We start from the raw sequence: 23,085 nt of genomic DNA, 5'->3' as shown, positions 1-23,085 counted from the left end.
TACATCCTAAAAGATATGTACACGTATAAATTTAAGTGGATTTATAAAATTTGGCTTAATCGAAGCGGATCGAAACAAATAAATTTGGGGGATTAGTTTAGTTATAAAATTTGTAACATGATTAAAGTCTATATATATAGGGTTAATTTATTTTGTTTTCTCTATTTATTGTTGATTCTGAACCAATCATTTTAGTTATTTTAAGAAAGTAATTAATGCATATTACATGTTGAAGATATAATGGATATTAATTACATCTTCAACATTTATTATGCATTAATTACTTTATTAAAATAACTAAAATGATTGGTCCAGAATCAATCATAAATACACACAATAGATAGTAAAAACATTTGAACCTAACTTTATAGGGTTAGGTTATTTTGTTTTCACTATCTATTGTGTGCATGTATGATTGATTCTGCACCAATCATTTTAATTATTTTAAGAAAGTAATTAATGCATATTACATATCGAAGACATAATGGATATTAATTACATCTTCAGCATTTAATATGCATTAATTACTTTATTAAAATAACTAAAATGATTGGTTCAGAATCAATCATACATGCACACAATAGATAGTGAAAACAAAATAACATAACCCTATAGAGTTAGGTTCAAATGTTTTTACTATCAAAGTAATTATTGTGTCATTATATATATATATATATATATATATATATATATATATATATATATATATATATATATATATATATGTCTAGGTTATTCTATTCAAAGTAATTATTGTGTTATTGTATGCATAACTGTGGGCCAATCAATTTTACTTATTTTAAGAAAGTGATTAATATATATTATTGAATTGAATGTAATTGAAAAATATCATCTAATTTAATTACAAATTTATTTTAGTCAATTAATATAAATTTAATAAAGGAAAATTGCATATTTTAAGGGATCATAGATTCTATTAATTTTAATAATCCGATTTAATGAATTATAACTATTTTAATTCGAACATTCTGACAGAATATATTTATTTATTTAATTATTTACTCAAAAATAAAAATATTCTTGAACCATAAATAATAAAAATATTTTTGAACCTATTTCTTGATCATGAATTTAAAAACTTCTTGTAGAATAACAAATTCTTGAACAATAGATTGAAGAATAAAAACAAAAAATACATCATTTCTTATAGAATACGGGTAACAATTGTTAAGAATTACATTTATTGTTAAAGAATAAAACTTAAAAAACTTTCAAAACAGGAAAAAAAACATCAAAATCTAACGACTAAATACATTCTAAAAGAATAATGTGGTCCGTTTTAATTTTATGGTCTGTTCTTCAAGCATCAACTTTTGTGATTCCAACAGAATAGGAATTCGTGATTCCATTCCAACATAATTGGAGTTCGTGATTCCATTCCAATAGAATTGGAATCTCACCAATATCATCCATTGAATCATCTACATAAACATACTTGCTACCTTTTCAGAATTCAACTTTGTCAAAATCCTGCACTGTCCACCTAAATGAAGTGTCAAATCAGAAGAAAAAAAACATAAATTGAAATATGAATCAATTAATAAAATGCAGCCAAACAAATTGGAATTACCTCATAAGCCTCGTTTTTTCAAAGCCTGCAAACACTTTCAAATTGAACATATTAAAAAAAACATCAAATCCATCTATTTCAATATGTCTTTCTAGGAACCCACACAATGGATAGTCTTGCACAACATTATCATAACATAATAGAATATGATAAAAAGCTTTCAATAATTAAAAAGCATTAAGTAAAATGTAAACAATTACAGTGGTCAAAATAATCACCTTTAAACAATTACTTTCATACTCCATGGGACAAATTGATCTCCACATTGTCTTCTCAATTATCACTTTATCTGATATTTAGTTCCTAACTATCGCTTTAATATTATGCAAAAGGAAAATGACTAATTAACAAACATAGGAGATCTAATTAATCCAAATTATGTATCAAATAATACACCGTGTTCCAATATGTGAGGAATTCCAGTTGAATCTTTCCTGCATTAGTAGTTGGATGAAGTGACGATTAGTATAACATATGCAGTTATGCACAAATGGATTATGGACAAATCAGTTGTCTCAATTATAATGCATATGAGCATTAAACAATACACAACAGTTTTCAGATTCTCAAAAGGAAACTTACGGAGGAATTCGGAAAACTACGCCAAAGACCTTATTCTCGTCGTCATTTGACACATACATTATTTCGCAACCGGTCTTCTTATGTTTATACAAAACAACTATCGACCTGCATTCCTCAACAAACTGCTCGGAGACCTTCTCAAATCCAAGCTTCTCAGCAACATCATCATGAGTGCCAATAGCGTCTGCAAACAAGCGGTAAACCCTAAAATTAACATTAATAAGTGAAATTGAGTGATAAGACAACCTAATCCGGTAAATCAGTCATGAATAAGACAACCTAGTCATACCAGGTGAGAACTGTGGAGATGAAGTCGCGATGGCTTTGGGGGTTACAGGCGAGAAGCGAGAACTGAAATGAAGGCCGGATGGCAAGGTGGTGGAGATTTGGCGGAGGTGGCGGCGAAGAGGAGAACAACGGTGGATATTAGGAATAAGACGATGGCGATTGTTACCTTAATTACAGAGAGTGTCCATGGGGTTGTTGTCAAAAAGGGTTGATTAGGGTTACGGTTTTAAAAGACGATGGGTGGAGAAAACTAAGTCAATTGTTACCTTAATTATAGTATATCATCTGTGGAAAGTAATTATCAAATTACCTATTTACCCTTATTTATTTATTTAATTATTTATTTTTATTTTAAATTTTGATTGGCCCACATTTATGCATACGATAACACAATATTTAGTTTAAACAAATGAACCTAGCTCGATAGGCCTAGGTTATTCTATTCAAACTAATTATTGTGTAATTGTATGCATAAATATGGGCTAATCATTTTACTTATTTTAAAAAAGTGATTAATACATATTATTGAATTAAAAATAATCGAAAAATATCATCTAGTTTAACTAGAATGGTATTTTAGTCAATTAACATAGATTTAATAAAGGAAGTTTGCATATTTTAAGGGATCATAGATTCTATTAATTTTAAAAATCTGATTTTACGAATTATTAGGTTTTTAATTCGGACATTCTGACAGAATATGTTTGAATATATACAAAAATAAGAAAATTCTTGAACCATAAAATAATAAAAATATTCTTGAACATATTTTTCTTGTAGAATAACAAATTCCCGAACCAGTAATTTAAGAATTAAAATAAAAATTATATTAATTCTTATAGAATACATGTAACAATTGCTAAGAAATACATTTATTGTTAAAAAATAAAACTAAAAAAACTTTCAAAACGGGAAAGAAAACATCAAAATCTAACAACTACTAATACATTCTAAAAGAATAATGTGGTCCATTTCAATTTTTCTGGTCCGTTCTTCAAGCATCAACTTCTGTGATTCCAACAGAATTGGAATTCGTGATTCCATTCCAACATAATTGGTATTCGTGATTCCATTCCAATAGAATTGGAATCTCACTAATATCATCTATTGAATCATCTACATAAACATAGTTGATACCTTTTCAGAATTCAACCTTGTCAAGATCCTGCACTGTCCACATAAATGAAGTGTTAAATTAGAAAAAATATATATAAATTGAAATATGAATCAATTCATAAAATGCAGCCAAAAATTCAGTCAAGAACAAACTGTATGAACATAAATTGTGGTGGTTTCACCGAATATGAAACCAGGCTCTGAATGAACATAAATTGAGTAATTCGCTGCATCAACATTCTGCACATATGTTATTTACTCTATGGATTTATAAACAAGAGAACAAATCCTAGGAATTTAAGATCTATGAATGATCCATGGAAGTGTTCGAAATTAAATTACTAGCTATCAATGAAGTTTTGGGTGTTCAGCTAAAACATATTCTTCAATTTGCTATAATCGCTTTCAAATAATGCATATAAACACCCCTTCGTTTAAATTTTTAGTAATTCAATGTTGATTAAATCAAGCTATGTATTCATCTGATTAACCGTATTTAAATCCAATCAAATGATGTAGAAACGAAGAAAGAGATGGGATGATGATGATAACTGATTAATGGATGATTTAACACTACAGAAATGTTTTTAGCACTAACCTCGAAGAAGCTTTGCCAGAGGAAATCAAGGGGCAGATCGCGACGGACAAGAAACAAGTAAGCAATTCTAGGGTTTCCTTCAAAACCCTCATCATCGATCATCGGAAGCTGAGATCGCCGATAAACTCGACCCGAAGAAGACTATGGGGAAGTATCATAATAAAACTGAATCCGTGCAAGTGTCATGACTAAAAAAATGATGCTCAGAAGAATCAAAAGCTTCCAAATAAGCCACAAATTCTGGGATTTTGAAAACAATGAAGATCCCGTCGATTGTCCCCATTGATCGACTGATCCTTTAGCTCGATCTAATGAGCGATTGAAGATGAATAGGTACATTCAGATTCAAAAATCGAATTCAATTATTGATGGGGATCGGTGGAAGTTTTTTTTTTTTTTTATGGTGGAATAAGGTTTTTGACAGTGAACGGCTGTGTATATAAGAATGAGAAGAAATTAGGTCAAAGTCAAAATAACTAGCATAATTTTAGGAAGTATTTGTTGAAGTTATTTATAAAATTAGTTTATTACCCTTATTTATTTATTTAATTATTTAATTTTTTATTTAATTTTGATTTGTCCACATTTATGCATATAATAACACAATAATTAGTTTAAACAAATGAACCTAGCTCTCTCTCTCTCTCTCTCTCTCTCTATATATATATATATATATATATATATATATATATATATATATATATATATATAGACTTAGGGAATATATGACTGTCATGTACCTAAGCTTATATATAGAACCCTCAAAATAATGTAGTTTTGATCAATTTATATCCAAATTAATCATGATATCTCTTTTTTAATTCTTCCTTAATTATGTGACTTACTAAATCGATCAAATTTATGTTATTTTTCTTCATGGTGTCCAAGAACTTAAAGCATTAAAAGTTGTGACTATTTAATCAACCATACTAAATTCTAAATGAAACTAATAGAATAAAAGATAAAAGAAGAACATGTCATAACTCAATCAAGTTTTTTCACAAAATCATTAGATTTAGTTTTCTATTGAAAGACAAAACACTTGAGTTATATTCGTTAAAAAATATTGGTTTTTTATTTTCTCTATAAACTTTAATAATTATTTGCAATAAAAATATATATAATTGATCTTTTTCATTATATAATTGAACTTAATTCAATGGTATTCTATTAAAACAAAACTAAGAGAAAAGGAAATTGAATTTGTTGTGTTTAAAGTTACGTTGTTTAAAAGCTTCTATACCTAAGCTTTTATATATATATATATATATATATATATATATATATATATATATATATATGACTACTTTAATCAAAAGCTGATCAAAACATATAAATTTTTGTAGATGTATAAAAAAAAATTGACGTAGAAGAATCATCCCCGATTGAAATTGTTCGGAAAATAACATAGGGTAAGGAGTAAATAATTGATTTGGAAGGATCTTGAAATATATGAATGCTTAACGGATATTTATTTTAAAAAATTTATAAACTATATTTGTAATGTATAATAAGGGTATTTTTGTTATTAGCAACTGATTTTATTTCAAAAATGATTTTTTTCCTCATTCAAATAACATGAATTAAGAATCCATTTCATGCCAACAAGTAATCAAACATAATGACAACATGAAAATGTTTTATTCTATTCTATTATCGATTCTATTTAATGATTAGTTCGATTTTTTATCATTATTTTCCTTCCAATCAAACAAACCCTTATATACCACTAGCAGTTAGATTATCTTTTAGGCAGAAATTTTGTTATAATAACGATTTTATAAGGTTTCCAGCTATTTACCCTTAAAATTATTGATAAAAATAAAATTAAAAGTTATAAGAGGTTTTCTGAATCCATATTTTAATAAAAGAATATGTTTATTCTCATTTTGTCATAACCTTATTAGGCCTCCTAATTATTGTTTTGCCATTTGTCAAACTACTGATTCTTCATTTTAAATTTTAAAATTTCCACTTTAATTACATTAAATTAATAACATTAGAATAAAATTTAAAATAGAATTAATAGAGTTTATAAAATGATATAATTTCACGTATTTATTTAAATCAACTATTATAATTTTATATAACTAAAAATATCTCTGAATTAGAAATTTATTTAAAAAAGTTGATTAATAATTTTGAGTTTTTACTATGAAAGTTTAATTAATTTTGTAACCATAGTTCACGAGTTATAAAATAGTTAGATACATAACACAAAAATTGAGATTTAACTAAATTCCGTTTAGGATTATATTTCATTTATAGCATGTTTGGCAATTCATTTTTTTTTCATTAAGAGAATTGCTTACATTTTTAACAAAAATCATACATCAAATCTTCTTATTTTAATAAAAGAACATGTTTATTCTATTTTTGTCACATGTCACCCAATTAGACATCTTATTTAATGTCATGTCACTTGTCAACCTACTTATTTTCCATTTCAATTAGTTAATAACCTGTTGGAACCATAGAATTAATTAAGCTTTCATGGTAAAAACTCAAAATTATTAATCAACTATTTTAAATAAATTATTAATTAAGAGATATTTTTTTAGTTATATAAAATTATAATAGTTGATTTAAATAAATACGTGAAACTATATCACCTTATAATCTGAATTAATTTTGTTTTAATTTATATTCTAATGTTATTATTTTAATGTAATTAGAGTGAGAAAGTTAAAATTTAAAATTGAAATGGAGAATCAATAGGTTGACAAATGACATGACATTGATTAAGGGTCTAATAGGGTGACATATGAAAAAAAGAGAATAAACATATTCTTTTATTATAATAGAGAGATTAAATTAGAATAAAAGTTAAAATAAAATTAATACAGATTATAAGGTGATATAATTTCATACATTTATTTAAATTAACGGTTATAATTTTATATAAATAAAAAAATACCTCTTAATTAATAATTTATTTAAAATAATTGATTAATAATTTTGAGTTTTTACTATGAAAGTTTAATTAGTTTTGCAATCGTGGTTTCCACGGGTTATAAACTAGTAATAATAATATACTTTCGTAACATTATTTATTCAAACGCCAGGAAGATACTTTATCTTCTCTATAGATTAGACCCATTGTTTTTGAGTTTTTCTCTTGACAACTTAAAAATTGAATATCTTCTTATCCAAATCCACATCCAAAGACATGGAAGGAATTCCAACAAACAAGGGATACATAATTTCCTATTTCCCTAATGTTGTAGACAGTTTTGATTTAAAATCTGATTTTGCTTGGGTGCTGCCACTTCTACTTATCAGTAATGTTTTGTCATCCTACTATTTCAATTTTTCTATAAAAGGCTCAAATTTATGAACCTTTAATTTATAATAAGTCACATGATGGCATCACATTATGATAAGAAAAATAAAACATAATATTTGGAGTCTCGACATCTACCACCGCTGTCCAATACCACCTTTCACCACCGTCTAATACCACTTTCCACCATCAACCAATACGAAGCCATGCTTGATAATTTCACTTGAAAGCATTCTATATATATCATCACCCAACACTTGATTTTACCACTTCAATCAATCAAGAACCCATTTTAACTACCACATTTGATTAAATATCCTCTCCTCCTCCTGATGAGATAATGTTGTGCCAATGCGGAAGCCAAAACAGTAATTATGAAGAAATTAATTATATAGACACTAATACATAATAAATAAGGTTTTACAAAATCTGAAAATGACAACTCATGCTACATAAGCACCTACATGTCCACGTGGACATATTATGCCACATATGCACTTACAGCCTTTTAGCCTGCTATAGCAGGTCAACCATTGTGTAATGTGTACAAAGTCTATAAGTTAAACCACCATACACATACAAAAAACTATATAGAGTGATTGAATGAGTACAAAGTGAATATAGGTTCCAAGTAGATTATAAGGACATCTAGTTTTTTAAAGTATTTCAATTAAATATTTCATTAATGCCTTTTATAAGAACATTTTAAATAGTAGTTTTTAAAAAAAATCTATTTGAAGATTTTATTAAAAAGCATATATTGTTAGAATGATATGCTTTTTTATAAATATCACTTCAATGTATGTTTTGTTTTTGAACGACACATACTTTATTAGAAACATAAAATTGCAAGAAAGACACTAACATGAGCATTGGATATAAAGACATAGAATAACAATACGAAAAAGGCATCCCAGCTAGACCAGAAACATAAAACGTCATCACTTGTAAAAACAATCAAGATAACATTAATATCAAGACTGAAATAAACACAAAACCAAACTCATGCATAAATGAAAATGAAAATGTATTGAAGATTGGAATTTCACATTAGTATAATATACATTTCAAATACTCAAGAATCAGCGTGTCCTACAGATTAAACCCCTTAACTCATTTGAGTAACTGAAGATATTATACATATAAGTCTTACACAAAATCTTATGTTTCACACTTGACACAATTACAACCACGTGTCCTATACATTCATATGTGCATAAAAGCCTAGGTCGACAACACTTCACATTCACATAGGTAGTTCTTCTATATCATTCACCTGTTAATGTACTTTTTCAAAAGACTATTAAAAACTTAATTAACCTACTTTAAATCACTAGGTTATAAGCACATACATTGGGATGTAATAACATAAATGTATTTTAGTCTTCATAAGAAAATTTTCCACTTTGAATTCAACTTCTAACATTATATTAGAAGGGAATTCGGTATCTCACCCATAGAGATATCAAGTGGTACTTAAACTCATCCCTATATAACCGAATTCCTTACCAAGCCTCTAGCTAACCCCTTTATCAAGTTACCAGCTAAATTATGTTGAGATCTAGCAAACCTATCCCTACCACCACCAGGGGCTCTACTCCTTGGATCCCGTAAGGGGCCTGCCTCTGGACCATCGTATTCCCGAGTTCACATTTATCACCCTGAATATGTACTTACACTTCCAGTCTCGATGAATAAATAGAACTCAACATATCTTAATATTAATAATAATTATACTAAAATATAACGATAACACTAAAATCACTAACATATAATAATTTTATTGTTTTCATGTTTTTATAACTATATAAGTGATAATTTCTACTGTATTTTCTAATTATAATTATATATGTGTGCTTATCAACCACAAATTAAACGAGGATACTTTATAAACTATTTTAATAATTTTATCGTTTTGATATATATGTAAAAGTTCAAAGAGAACCATTAAAAGTTAAGAACCCTAAAAACCCTTTTCATTAATGGTATTATGTGAAAATATTTATCTAACATTACACACCTAATAATTAATTATAGTAAAATATGACATTTGAACCAAGTCTAGGGTATACTATGTCAATATGGCTATAATATAGGGACCATTAGTGTAAATAGGCGTATCATCACTTTTAGAAAGAGATTCGTACAATGAGTTTTTCTTCCTAGTTCTTTTTCTTCATAATATCCAAATAATTAATTTCTTGAAATCATTTTTTGTTATTTTTTTATGATTTCTTCTATAATTTATTACAAAATTATTAGTTATACTTCTAAAAATGCACAACCTTAACAAACATTCATCAGATTTTTAAGAACTAGATTATCTTTTTATTTTTTTATTTTTTCTGGTGATATCCACCATTTTCACCATCACCAGCGACGGACTTCCTCCGGAGAAAACCACCGCTAGCTAGCACTATTGTCTGACCTACTACCACTGCTACCTGGTCACTAGATTTCAAGCCTCCAGATGTATTTGAACCTGTGATATGTCGTGAACTACCAGATATACCAGATCGTATGATTCATTTAGATCAGATCTAGATCTGGTCGGATTTTCATTGGGATCATCCAGATCCGTCGTTAATGAGCACCGACGCCTTCATCGCACCATAACCACAACCTTCTAGTACCACCAACGACAATCGCCACCACCTGCAATCATTCCAGATCTACATAGGTCTGGTCCGATTTACTTAGATTTGACATTTAGATGCGATTTCGATAAGCCTTTTGTTTTCCGACGAGCTTCTTTGCCTCAGATCGTCGTTGGGAGAGTCACTAACCATCATCATCATCTCAGATCTAAAGCCAAATACATACCGATTTCTCGGATTTGGCAAGATTTGTTGTGTCTGGTTTATTTTCAAACATAAATCTGATGTTTATAGAGCATTTCATGGTGGCCAGTTGTTGTTCCACTGCCACCTTAGATCTTAAAACAATGTGCACACAAGGTGTTTGATGAAATGCCTTAACGAGATCTGTAAGTTTTTATATTATAAATAAGTGTTTAAAATTTTGTATTAAGTTGTGAACTAGTGTCTGAAATGTATATTATATTATGAATTTTGTTTTTTTATGTATTAGTTTGTGAATTAGTGTCTAAAATGTTGAATTAAAAAACATTGAATTAAACTTTGAATTAGTGTCTAAAATATTAAATTAAACTTTGAATTAGTGTGTAAAATATTGTATTAAACTGTGAATTCTAATTTTTTTTATCCAGATCTGAATTTTATATTTGTAAATGAGTTGTAAATATAATGTATTAAACTGTGAATATGTGTTTTTTATGTATTAATTTGTGAATATATAAGTTATTAAATTGTGAATGCGTATTTTTTTATGCACTAAGTTGTGAATTAGTGTCTGAAATATTAAATTAAACTGTGAATTAGTGTCTGAAATGTTGAATTAAACTGTGAATTCTGATTTTTTTTATGCATATATGATTTTAGAAGGAAGGATGTTGGCGGTGTTGGCATCGATGGTCGAGATGGTTGATGGTAGTGGATGTTGGTGGTGGTGGTGGTAGAGTAAGGATATGTTTTATTTCTCACTCATCTTCATTTTCTTCACTGATTCTTCGATGATTTCAGATAAGTTATCATCATTTATTATTTATGTATATGTTTTTTTTTTCCTTTTGATGTTTGCTTCTGAAATATGAAATAATTTATTTATGTATTAAACTGTAAATGAGCTTTTTATACACTAAAATATGATATTATACTTGTAAATGAGTTGTTAATGCATTATATTAAACGGTGAATATTATGTATTAAGTTGTAATTTTATTCACAACTTAATATAATAATTTCACAATTTAATACACAAATATGCCTCCAGATATGAACGTATAAATGTACGCTTTAAGTTGACAATATTATTGTGAGTATATATCGTTTGTTTATTTATTGTATTAAGCTGTGAATTTTGTGTATTAAAATATAAATTAAACTGTGATTTGACTAAAATAAACTATGATTTTTTATGAAATTTTTTTTGCTTCTGAAATATGAGAATAAGGAATCATTATACACATATATGATTTTCTCTAATTTAAATTAATTATATAAAAATTAAAGTGTAAATATTGTGTAAATTAAACGTTGAAAGAAGCACTGACATCTAGATTAAAATGTATAAATATAAGTTTTAAGTTAAGAATATGATATTTCTATATACTAAATTGTAAATTTATTATACTAAGTTCTGAATTTTATGTAGTAAACAGTAATTGACAATATAAAGTTTTGAATTGGCTGAATTTTGCTCTAATTTTTCTTTATAAAATTTGTGTGTAAAAATATGAATGATGTATGTATGTATTTTTGTATTAATGTTCTTATGAATATATTTATTTTGTGTGTATAAGTATGTAAGAATGCATTAGTTTTTATAGCTATTTTGTATTAAATTCAAAATGAGTGAATTAATAGGTTTATTAAATTATGAATGTAATATCTAACATGTCATCGTGTGACTATATATACATATTTGATTTGGAAGAAAGACTGGTTGCGCTATTGGTGGAGGTGGTTGGCGGCGGCATGTGGTGGTGGTAGAGTTGGTTTGAGTTCTTTGAATTTGAGAATTAGTATAAGATGAATTGTATTAAGTTGTGAATTTTATATATTAAACAGGAAACTGACTGTAGAAAGTTGTATTTTATATAAAATTTGTGTTAGAATATAACTGAATGCGTGAATGAAAATGTTAGACTAAAAAAAACAATTTTGCCGTTTTCTTACCAAAAAGCTAAAAGTTATAGTTTTAACGTATTTACTTATGAAATGTAGGTTCTTAGGGTTCCTAATTTTTTATGGTTCTCATTTGAACCACTCCACACACACACACACACACATATATATATATATATATATATATATATATATATATATATATATATATATATATATATATATATATATATATATATATTAAAGGTGCTGCATCCGAAGGTGGCAAAGGTCCAAGCATCTGGGATACTTTTTGCAAGAACTACCCTAAGGTTCTTAAATTTTTATGGTTCTCATTTGAACCATTCCATATATATATATATATATATATATATATATATATATATATATATATATATATATATATATATATATATATATATATATATATATATATATAGTAATGCCCTATTTTTCCGTCATATGTAATTATTTATTATCATTACCTTTTTATAAAAATGGGGTTTAGCGAATTATATGGTATTAGAAAGCTAAGTGAAATAAATAATAAATACAAACTTAATAGATTTTGATATTTAACAATGATAGTAAATAAAGTAAAACAATAATTAGTAAGTACAAGTTAAGCATATAAGTAGAGGGTTTAAATTGTAATTATGAAGAAATTAGTTTTAAGGAGTTATTTCCATCCAGGGTAGATTTTATCATAAGGCTAAACCTTAGGGACCATAACTGCCAGATTGTGGTTCTGCGTTTTCTTCCTCCCCTCCTACCCGACAGGATCTGGTACATCCTTCTCTTTTTCTATCGTGCGAGAAGCACGTCTCCTTGAAGGCAATTGGATATTTAACCACAACTTCCTATATATACTATTGTAATGAGAGCTAGGGTTAGGAAGTGAGTCGCACAAAGAAATCGTATGAGGAAGGGTGAAGCTGCCATTGCCATGTTTCACCGCCGGCCTCAGCTCTCGCCAGAAACAACCATAGAGAGAGTGAGAAATAGCAACGAAGGGCTCCATGCGAGGTGTTGATTTCATAACTCTCACTGGATCGTTAGTTGAGAGAAAGCTGTGGGGATGGTTTAGCGAGAACGAGATCATTATGTCAGCAACAGTTCTACGCGACACCATGAACCTGGTGGGGATGCGCCTTCCGGTGGATACGTCATCCTCCGACAATTTCGTGGGACTCGATGAATCCCGTATGTTCTCCATAGCAGTAAGGGCAGGTAAGGCTCAATTTATCCTTTGACCTCTTAGCCCTCACCGGTGACTTCAATTAGAGAGAGACTAATTGATGAGTTTTGATTCCATTTTCTTGGCCTACTACTTTTCCGACGACTGTTTTGGGACATCCAACAACAACAGTAGGGAAGAAGACGAGGTACTAGTCTCCAATGGCCATAATGAAGGCTTGGAAATCGACATCTGTCAGAGCATGGGTTTTTAGAACTCGTAATTTGATTGTGGAGTTGCGTTTCCTGGTGAGCGAAGAATCCAACCACCGTTGAAGGATTTCTCTGGTGCACTGCCTGGAAGCTAGGTACGCTAATTGAACTCATGTTGGGCTTTAATAGGATGATGAGTATCATGGGCTAATGGGTTGATGCGTATCATGGGCTGGTGGCATGTAATTGACTATGCGAATTGGGCTTATTAAAGAACATAATTAATCTAAATGGGATTATAATCTATGGCTGTGAAATTTATTTGTAATTTAATGGAATGATAATTTGAAATATATGGATTGAATAAATGATTAAATGAAACACGTTTATAGACGAGACTTGAATTAAGCTCTAGCAAAAGTATGTGGGCTCAAATTATATCTAAATTGGATCGATAAATTATTTAACTATTTATTAGCTAATGGTCATATGAACTAAATGCACACGAGAATATTTGATGGGATTTGGAAGGGTAAATCGATCAAGGCGTTATTTATTAATAATGCAAATAAGTATGATACTAAGTAATATTAGGGAATATTTTTGAAGCATAAGCTAAGTATAAAATATTGATGTGGGTTGTAGGTGTTTAGGGAGCTGGACGGTCCATCTCAATCAGTTTAGTGGTTATTCGGTGATTTCTACTTCAGGTGACTTACCTTCCAATAGCGTAGCGGTGGGTCTATGGCCACAATGCCGGCCCACCAGTAGGAGTTGTTGTTAGATGATCGTCTTTGTGATAATTGTCTATGTTTGCTGCTACCTGTTATGTTTATGTGCTAGCATGATATGATGTTATGTGATAGTGGTAGTAGGGGGTGAAATAGTTCCCGGTTACCGGTCGATAGGGCCGAATGGGTAGATTAGTACCCAACTATCCTAGACAGATTATGATATATGTGATATGATATTATGTGGTAGTAGTAGGGGGTGAAATAGTCCCCACTTACCGGTCGACAGGATCGAAGGGGTAGGCCAGCACCCATATATGCTAGGCAGTATATGACTTATGTGTTTATGCTATGCTTTTATGTGGTAGTGTTAGGGGGTGAAATAGTCCCCGGTTAGCAGTTGAAAGATACTGAAGGGGAGGCCAACACCCAGATATGCTAGGCAGTATCCGGTCGAGAGGACCGAAGGGGAGCCCAGCACCCAAGTATGCTAGACAGTATCTGGTCGAGTGGACCGAAGGGGAGGCTAGCACCCAGATATGCTAGGCAGTATCCGGTCGAGAGGACCGAAGGGGTAGGTCGGGCACCCAGATATGCCTGACATTATATGATGTTATATGATCATATGGTATGTGGTATGATGGGGGAACTCACTAAGCTTTGTGCTTACGGTTTAAAGTTTTGGTTTCAGGTACTCGTTTTCAAGGGAAATGAGCCGGCTTGATCGTAGCGCATCACACTATGTTTTCCGCACATGAGATCTTTGGGATTACACTTTGATATGGTTTTATGATAATATGTTTTGATTATTGACACTTTGGTTTTGACATGAGATATTAATATGAATGTTTTTTTATACTGATGTTTTTATATAATAATGTATTTAAAAATGAAATTTTTGGCCTTGAATTTTGGGATGTTACATATATATATATATATATATATATATATATATATATATATATATATATATATATATATATATATATATATATATATATTGAAGGTGCTGCATCCGAATGGCAGAGGTCCAAGCATCTGGGATATCTTCTGCAAGAACTAACCTAACAACCTTGGTATATCTGATTTTCATTCTTAGTAAATACACCTACTTTTTATTAATTTACGATAATGAAAATTTGTTTTGAATTGTAATGGATACAGATGCCATCGTTAATGGTGATAACGGAAACAATGGTATTGAGTCTTGTTTCAAATACAAGATGGTATAATCATGCTTACCCTTTGTGTGCTCTTAATTAAAGGGATATATACACTAAAGTCCCAATATTTTCATAAATTTGACAAGAAAGTCCTAAACTTTATTTTTTTGACAGTAAAGTCCAAATTACCGGCACTTTTTGACACTTTTACGCTTTTTTCCGGTTAGCCGTTAATTAAGACTTTTTTTATCAATAAAATAAAGTTTAGGACTTTCTTGTCAAATCGTCAGTTAGGACTTTATTGTAAAAAAAAATAACGTTTAGGACATTCATGTCAAATCGTTGAAAATATAGGGACATTAGTGTATTTTCATAACCCAAAAACTTTTAATTGTGACTTTGTTGCAGCACCACTGTTTTTCTTACCATCATCATCTTTACCCTGACACAATTACGATCAAGAGAAACATATACAAAAGAGAGAGCGAGAAAGGGTGAAAAGACTTGTAAAACTTTTCTTCTTGCTTCGCTGCCAAATCTTGAACTAAAAAGTGGGGACAGATTATACAAACACAAACAACACATGACTAGTAAAAAAAAGGTGTGAATGTGGAGAAGGGAAAAAAGGGCAATTTCATTTTTTTCGGTTTCTTATTTCTCCATTTTGGGACTGCAAAAAGCCAACACAACCATGGTTTTTTCTTTCTTGATTATCTCCATTTTTTTCAATGTCAGTTTGTTGAAATTAAAAAAACAATTTAACAAGAAGCAAACATTAAAGATTTCAATAGGATCTAGCTGACTAGAGAATATTTCAATAACTCTTATGCTTAAATTTCTAACCAAAAAAAGGGATATATACACTAAAGTCCCAATATTTTCAATAATTTGACAAAAAAGTTCTAAACTTTATTTTTTTGACAGTAAAATCCTAATTGATGATTTGACAAGAAAGTCTTAAAATTTACTTTTTTGACAAAAAAATCATAATTACCGGCTAACCAGAAAAAAAATGGTAAAAGTGTCAAAAACTGTCGGTAATTTGGAATTTACTGTAAAAAAAATAAAGTTTAGGACTTTCTTGTCAAATCGATGAAAATATTGGGACTTTAGTGTATAAATCCCTTAATTAAATGAGATCTGTTGATTATCATAACCGGAAATGGTTGTCAACTTTTATTCTTATAATTGTTTGTTTAATTTATTGAAAATATATATTATATTGTGATGATCAAGCCGACTATTTATATAGTGTGGTCAACGAAAATCGCAACAATATTGAAATTGAAGTAGCTTGTGTCGATATTGAACGTATTGATTATCATCATGCACATCTTCAATGCCTCCGAGATGCGATTAGCTAAATTTATACCGTATATGATGTATTTTTGCTTTTTTTGGTATGAAAATAATGTATATAATCAATGTATTTTGTGTCTTATTTCCTTTTTCTAATCAAAGAATGTTACCATGTTAATGTACGTAGGGATGGCGTTAGAGTAGTGTATATGGTACCTTACATGGTCACTAATGGATAATTTGAGTGGATATATTTGGGCTATTTATGTAAGGCTACAATGATGGAAAATACACAAGATACCCAAAAAAAACTCTGTTATATGGTTCATGATTTTTCTTGAAAATCCCAAGAAACTATTTCAAAAGAAGAAGCTAACCAAAGGTGATACAAACAAAACCAAAAAGTACATATATGGTTAATAAAACAAAGAAGCCAAAAGGTATACCATCCTTGTGTGTTTGGTACTTTTATACCATCATTTTCTTGTGGGAAGTGATTCGTACACAACAGTTTTTGTTGTACACAACAGTTTTTGTCGTACACAACAATTCATGCATTATATAGTTGTACAATACACCATTTTAAAGCACCAATTGTTGTGTATTGTTCGTGCATCTTATATAACTTTGATGTACTTTTTGGCTAGTTGTCCCTTAACAATTATTTTGGATTATTTTATAGCAGTATGTTATGTTCGTACTTCATAATAATAACTAGTATTTAAGTATGTGCTTTGACGCGTGTTGTTATATGTTTTTCATGCGTAATAGACATGAAAATTGATTAAACCAGTATAACATATCACAACTTTCAAAACACTAAAATTTTAAAAGAAATAAACATTGGGTGGTTTATCAAAAGCTGAGAGGAGTTTAGAGATTACTTTTTAAGTTGGATTGTTTTTGAATAATCCATAAGAATACAAGGACCATTACATAGACCAAAATACAATGATATAAAAGCAAAGATTAAAAATGAGAACAATCAAGACATAAGGATTAAAGTTCCACAAAAAGCAAGCCCGACCCGATAGGGTGGGCAACAGCCCCGGGCCACACTACAAGTTAGGGCCCCAAAATTAATTATGTTTATATATATATATATATATATATATATATATATATATATATATATATACACACACACACACACACACACACGTTTTGTTAAAAAGGTATAAAAGATGTAGTAGCTGAGTTGGTTAAAGATATTTTATGTAGCCACCTCTCTGTGTAAACGCATGTTCGATTCTGGCTATTAGCGTTTGCTTTCAATGAGCCTCTTTTTATACTTATTATTATAAGTAAACGACTATTACTAACCTGGTTTATATTTGAATCATTCACCACTTTTTCATTGTTATTCACAAATATTTCAAATTATAAAAAGTCTATTGACTTTTTTTGAATTTTTTTTGACAAACAATCCAAAGATTCATTTCATTTAAAATTTTGATGTTTTTATTGTCAATTACCATTTGTAATGTTTCTGTTTATATATGAAATTTTCTAACTTGCGCCTTCTTTTAATGTATATTAATTAATTATTGTAGATTTGTTAATAAAAATCATAGTAATATATTGTTTAGATGGGACATCTTTAAGTTTATTTTTTTACTTTACATATTTCACCAACATTAGATTTTTTATTGTTTATTTTCAACACCAACCCGATGGTTTTTCAAAATGGTTCAGTTGTTCAGTCGTTCGATTGTTTAATTTTGTTTTGTTATTATCTTTTAACTAACGTCCTTTAAACACATTCCAATTTTTTTCAATATATATATATATATATATATATATATATATATATATATATATGTATATATATATATATATATATATATATATATATATATATATATATATATATATATATATATATATATTGCGGTTATTAATTTTTAAAGGACACCATTTTTTATTTTTGCTCTGGGCCTCAAATCGACATGGAGCGGCCCTAACAAAAAGAAGTGTGTCACCACTTCAACTTAGATTAAAAAAAACACCTAAATATACACAAAATTTATAGCGAAACATATATAAACTCGAATTTATACCGACAAGTTCATACATGGGTGGATGCAAGATTTCCTATGTACTAGGTGTGGCACGGAAAAAAATCGCTTGTAGTGACACATTTTCTTTTATGTAGTTGCATTTTTTTAAGTAATGACATAATAATAGAAAAAAAAATTCAAAATATTTTGTTGTATGTATACAGAAGTCAAGTGTTTCTAGTGCCACCGTATGACACCTATAAGAACCACCTCTGCATACATAAAAAATGACACTTAATGAACAAAAGTTATTAAAGAAAATCAGATTATATATCCACAACTTGAGATAAGAAGAATGTTTAGAAAATGGAGGTGGTAAGAATAACATTTTATAAAGTTCAAAGTTTAGGGGGTCAAAATAATATTTTAAAAAATTGAGGGATGGAAAATGCATTTTACAAAAAAAATTTAGAAAATAAAGAAGTAAAATTGACCTTTAAAAAAATAAAAGAGTTAAGTAGTAAATTATAGTATAAAATTAAGGAATTGATTACGCTATAATGTTGAAATATGCATTCATTTTTACACTTCTTTACACACAAAAAACGAGTTATATTTTATAGACAAAACTTCAAAAATGGTCTAGGTGGTTTTCGAAAATATCAAGTTTAGTTTCTAAGTTCGAAAAACCTCATAGATGGTCCTTGTGGTTTCAAAACTTTTAATGTTTAGTCCTTCCGTCTAACTCCGTCAGTTTTCTACCGTTAAGTGAGAAACATTTTCGTTATTTCAATACCCAAGGACCATTTATGAGGTTTTCTCTATTTAAAAAAAATAAAAAAATATATAATTATTTAATTAAAGGGCCTCACACACTCTCTCTCTCCCTCAATAATAATAATTATTTTTTTTATCCCCAAATATTCTTTCATCTTCTCTGCAGAGAAATCCCACACAGAGACCAGCAACAGCCACATCAACCAAATTGGAGCAACGGGTGTTGTTCAAATCCGATAAAAACTTGTGGGTATGACTACGATTGAAGAAAAAATGAACAATCTAAGAAAATCGTGAAAAAGGATTGTAAAGTCGAAGTCTTTTGGGACGTATCAAGACCTGCGTTTTTGGAAATGGAGCCTATCACTAATGTTGATCATCTGGATCTCATTTTAGACAACGCAAACCAAGGGATTGTAAAGTACGATAGGATTCACAAGCTTCAGGTAAACTTTCCTGTTCTTTTCGCTAATTTACTATGCTACAAATGTAGTCAATGAAATCAGTAGCAGCTCCCTCTGATCATTTTTATATTCCAATCCGTTTTCTGATTTCTGTTCATCACTCAGATTCCCCTTTACAAATCTTCTGTTTTTTGTGGAATCAGTTCGTCTTCCCGTTCAATCCACATTTGTGGGGGTTCTTATTTTTTTTCGTGGGTTTTCAATCCATTTAGGTTGGGATAATATCTCCAAGTAAACTGAGGAAGAAGCTGATGGGGCAGAGGAGTTTGAATCAGGAGGAACAAACATCCAACTCCTATCTTTCAACGAAATTTCAAGACTAGAAGTGTTATTGAATCGCAAAACCGAAATGATTAGTGGGTATGTATGTTCTCAAAATTCAATCAGTTTCCTTCCTATCGTTTTGTGTTCTTGAAGCTCTGGGCATAACAGATAGTAATTCAACCTGAAAACATAGTCCATTTGTTCATCCATTAACAGTTTGTTAAATATGTTTCGTGGTTGCAATTTCAATTCATCTGTTGAGATTGTAAATGGAAAATGGAATCCCCTAAATGATTTAATACTATTGTGGTGTTAAAGAAGGAAGATAGTCTTAACCTGATAAATCCTTGTGAACCCATCAAAGTTTTTGATGAAGATGATGATATATGAAACAGATTGAATAAGGTTTTGATAGAATGGTGATCAGATTATGTTTTTTTACCTGATGCCCAATTGGAGATTAAGCATCTCGATCTAATTCTATGGCTTCCTTGTACAACATTTATCGAGATTCCAATTTTGTTCAAACTGTGTTTGTTGGTGTGAAATGTATGTGGTTTTTTTTATGAAGAAGATGATCGTGTGTGTGTTTGAGAGAGAGAGAGAGGGTGGGTGGGGCCCTTTAATTAAATAATTATATATTTTTTCTTTTTTTTAAATAGTGAAAACCTCATAAATGGTCCCTGGGTTGAAATGACAAAAATGCCCCTCACTTAACGGTAGAAAGCTGACGGAGTTAGACGGAAGGACTAAACATTAAAAGTTTTGAAACCATAGGGACCATCTGTGAGGTTTTTTGAAATTAGGGACTAAACTTGCTATTTTCGAAAACCACAGGGACCATTTTTGTAGTTTTGTCTATTTTATATCCCTATCCCTATACTAATAAAATAGTAGTTCTTTTGTCATGTGTTATCATATTAGACACTAGGTGTGAGACCCATGTATTACATGAGTTTATTTAAAAAAAAAATTAAATATAAAATTCTAAACATTAAGAACTTTGAATTTATAAGAAAAATGAAAAAAATATTGAATTATAAAAATTAAGGTGTTTTATTTCTTTTTTAAATTTAAACAAATGATTTAGATAAGTAAATAAAAGAAACTAATAAAACTTTAATTTGATAATTTTGAAATTTAAAGGAAAGTTTATTAATGAAATTGATACGCATTTATTAGTACATTTAATATTATGTGAAATTTACCATAAAATTACATGTGACAAAATGAATAAGAATATGACATGTGCCAAAAAGATCCTTATTTATTAGAGTAGATCTTAATTAATATGTTGTCACTTGTCAATCTATTAGTTCTCCATTTTAAATGTATTAGACCTCCTCATTAATGTGATGTTATTTGTCAATATATTTATTCTCTATTTTAAATTTAAATTTTATATTATTCTTTTCATTAATTCACAAATAAAAAATATCTAATATATATTAAAAATTAATTTTACATATTTATTTAAATCAACGATTATAATTTCACATAACTAATAAAAATATCTCTTAATTAATAATTTAGTTAAAATAATTGATTAATAATTTTAAATTTTTACTATAAAAATTTAATTAATTTTATAATCATGGTTTCCACGAGCTATAAACTAGTGTATTTATAATTTATAATTTTGATGTGAAACATTTGATACGTATCCTAGGAAATTGATCTCCTGCATGTTGTGAGTTGTTGTTGTTTTTTTTTTTTTTTTTTTCAATTGAGCGAAAAAGGTATAATAAGTTTTCAAAGATGATTTCTGTTTGTTTTTCCACATGAAGTAATTGTGTTTTTTAATTAAAAAAAATTAATGCAATATGTCTAAGCATTATGATTGAGATGAATAGAATATTATTGAGACCTAGGGGACACGTGTACATTATTGATTCAATTCTGGTGATGGATGACCTTCAAGTGATTGCAAAGGCTATTGGTTGGCATTGTAAAAAGTTAAGAGATACAGTCGAGGGGTCACATGCAATTTATAAAATCTTGATTTGTGAGTTGTACATTGCGTATGACAAAAGGGGCGTTTAGCTACGGTATCTTTTCCTCACATAAGGAAAGTTAACTTTTAGCAGTATTTAGTAATATTTATAATTTATACTATGACTTATGTTGTGTTGGAAATTACAGTTTATTGTTCCTCCTTATGTTTCTAAAGCAACAACTTGATCCTAATAAGTACTTTTATAGTAGAAATATCGTCTCTAAATTCTATCATTCCTTGTCTATATTTAGCGATGGATGGATTTCATCGTCTATTCTGTCTTTGTTGCACAATACTCTAATAGTTTTTAATTTCGCAGATATCATCTACGATATTGACGCAATATCTACAAAAAGTCTAACCACGAAAAAAGTCTAGCTTATTTAAGGTGGTAAAAACGAAAAAGGTTTTCAAATTGAGCTCATTTTAGCAAATACTTGAAAAATAATGGGTTCTTTTCTTCATTTTCACAAGTTGAAAAATTCAGTACCTTTCTTTTGTTATGAAAATTGACTTTAAAGATTCTCACCATTGTGCTAATTTTGCAAATAACATATGCTTAATTGGTGACTATTTTGATAAAATTTCAAATTTTTGCTTAAACTTTAGAAATTAAGGTTAATATGATTAATTTTTTTCTTTTAAAATTTCAATTACGTATACAAAACGGTTTTGAACCGGTCCGGTTTTTATGATTTTCGGTAAAGATCCATACCAAATGGGAGCATGCACTCCATTTTTCTATATTGGATTCGCCACCTTGTGTGTGTATGTTTTTTTAATCATATTTAATTAGAGAGTATATTGCAGCTAAAACTTAAACTTGTAGATAAATAAA

The sequence above is a fragment of the Lactuca serriola genome, chromosome 1, assembly GCF_051521515.1.
Source record: "Lactuca serriola cultivar US96UC23 chromosome 1, Lser_US96UC23_V15, whole genome shotgun sequence".
NCBI classification, from domain to species: Eukaryota; Viridiplantae; Streptophyta; class Magnoliopsida; order Asterales; family Asteraceae; genus Lactuca; species Lactuca serriola.
This window is presented reverse-complemented; position numbering follows the sequence as displayed.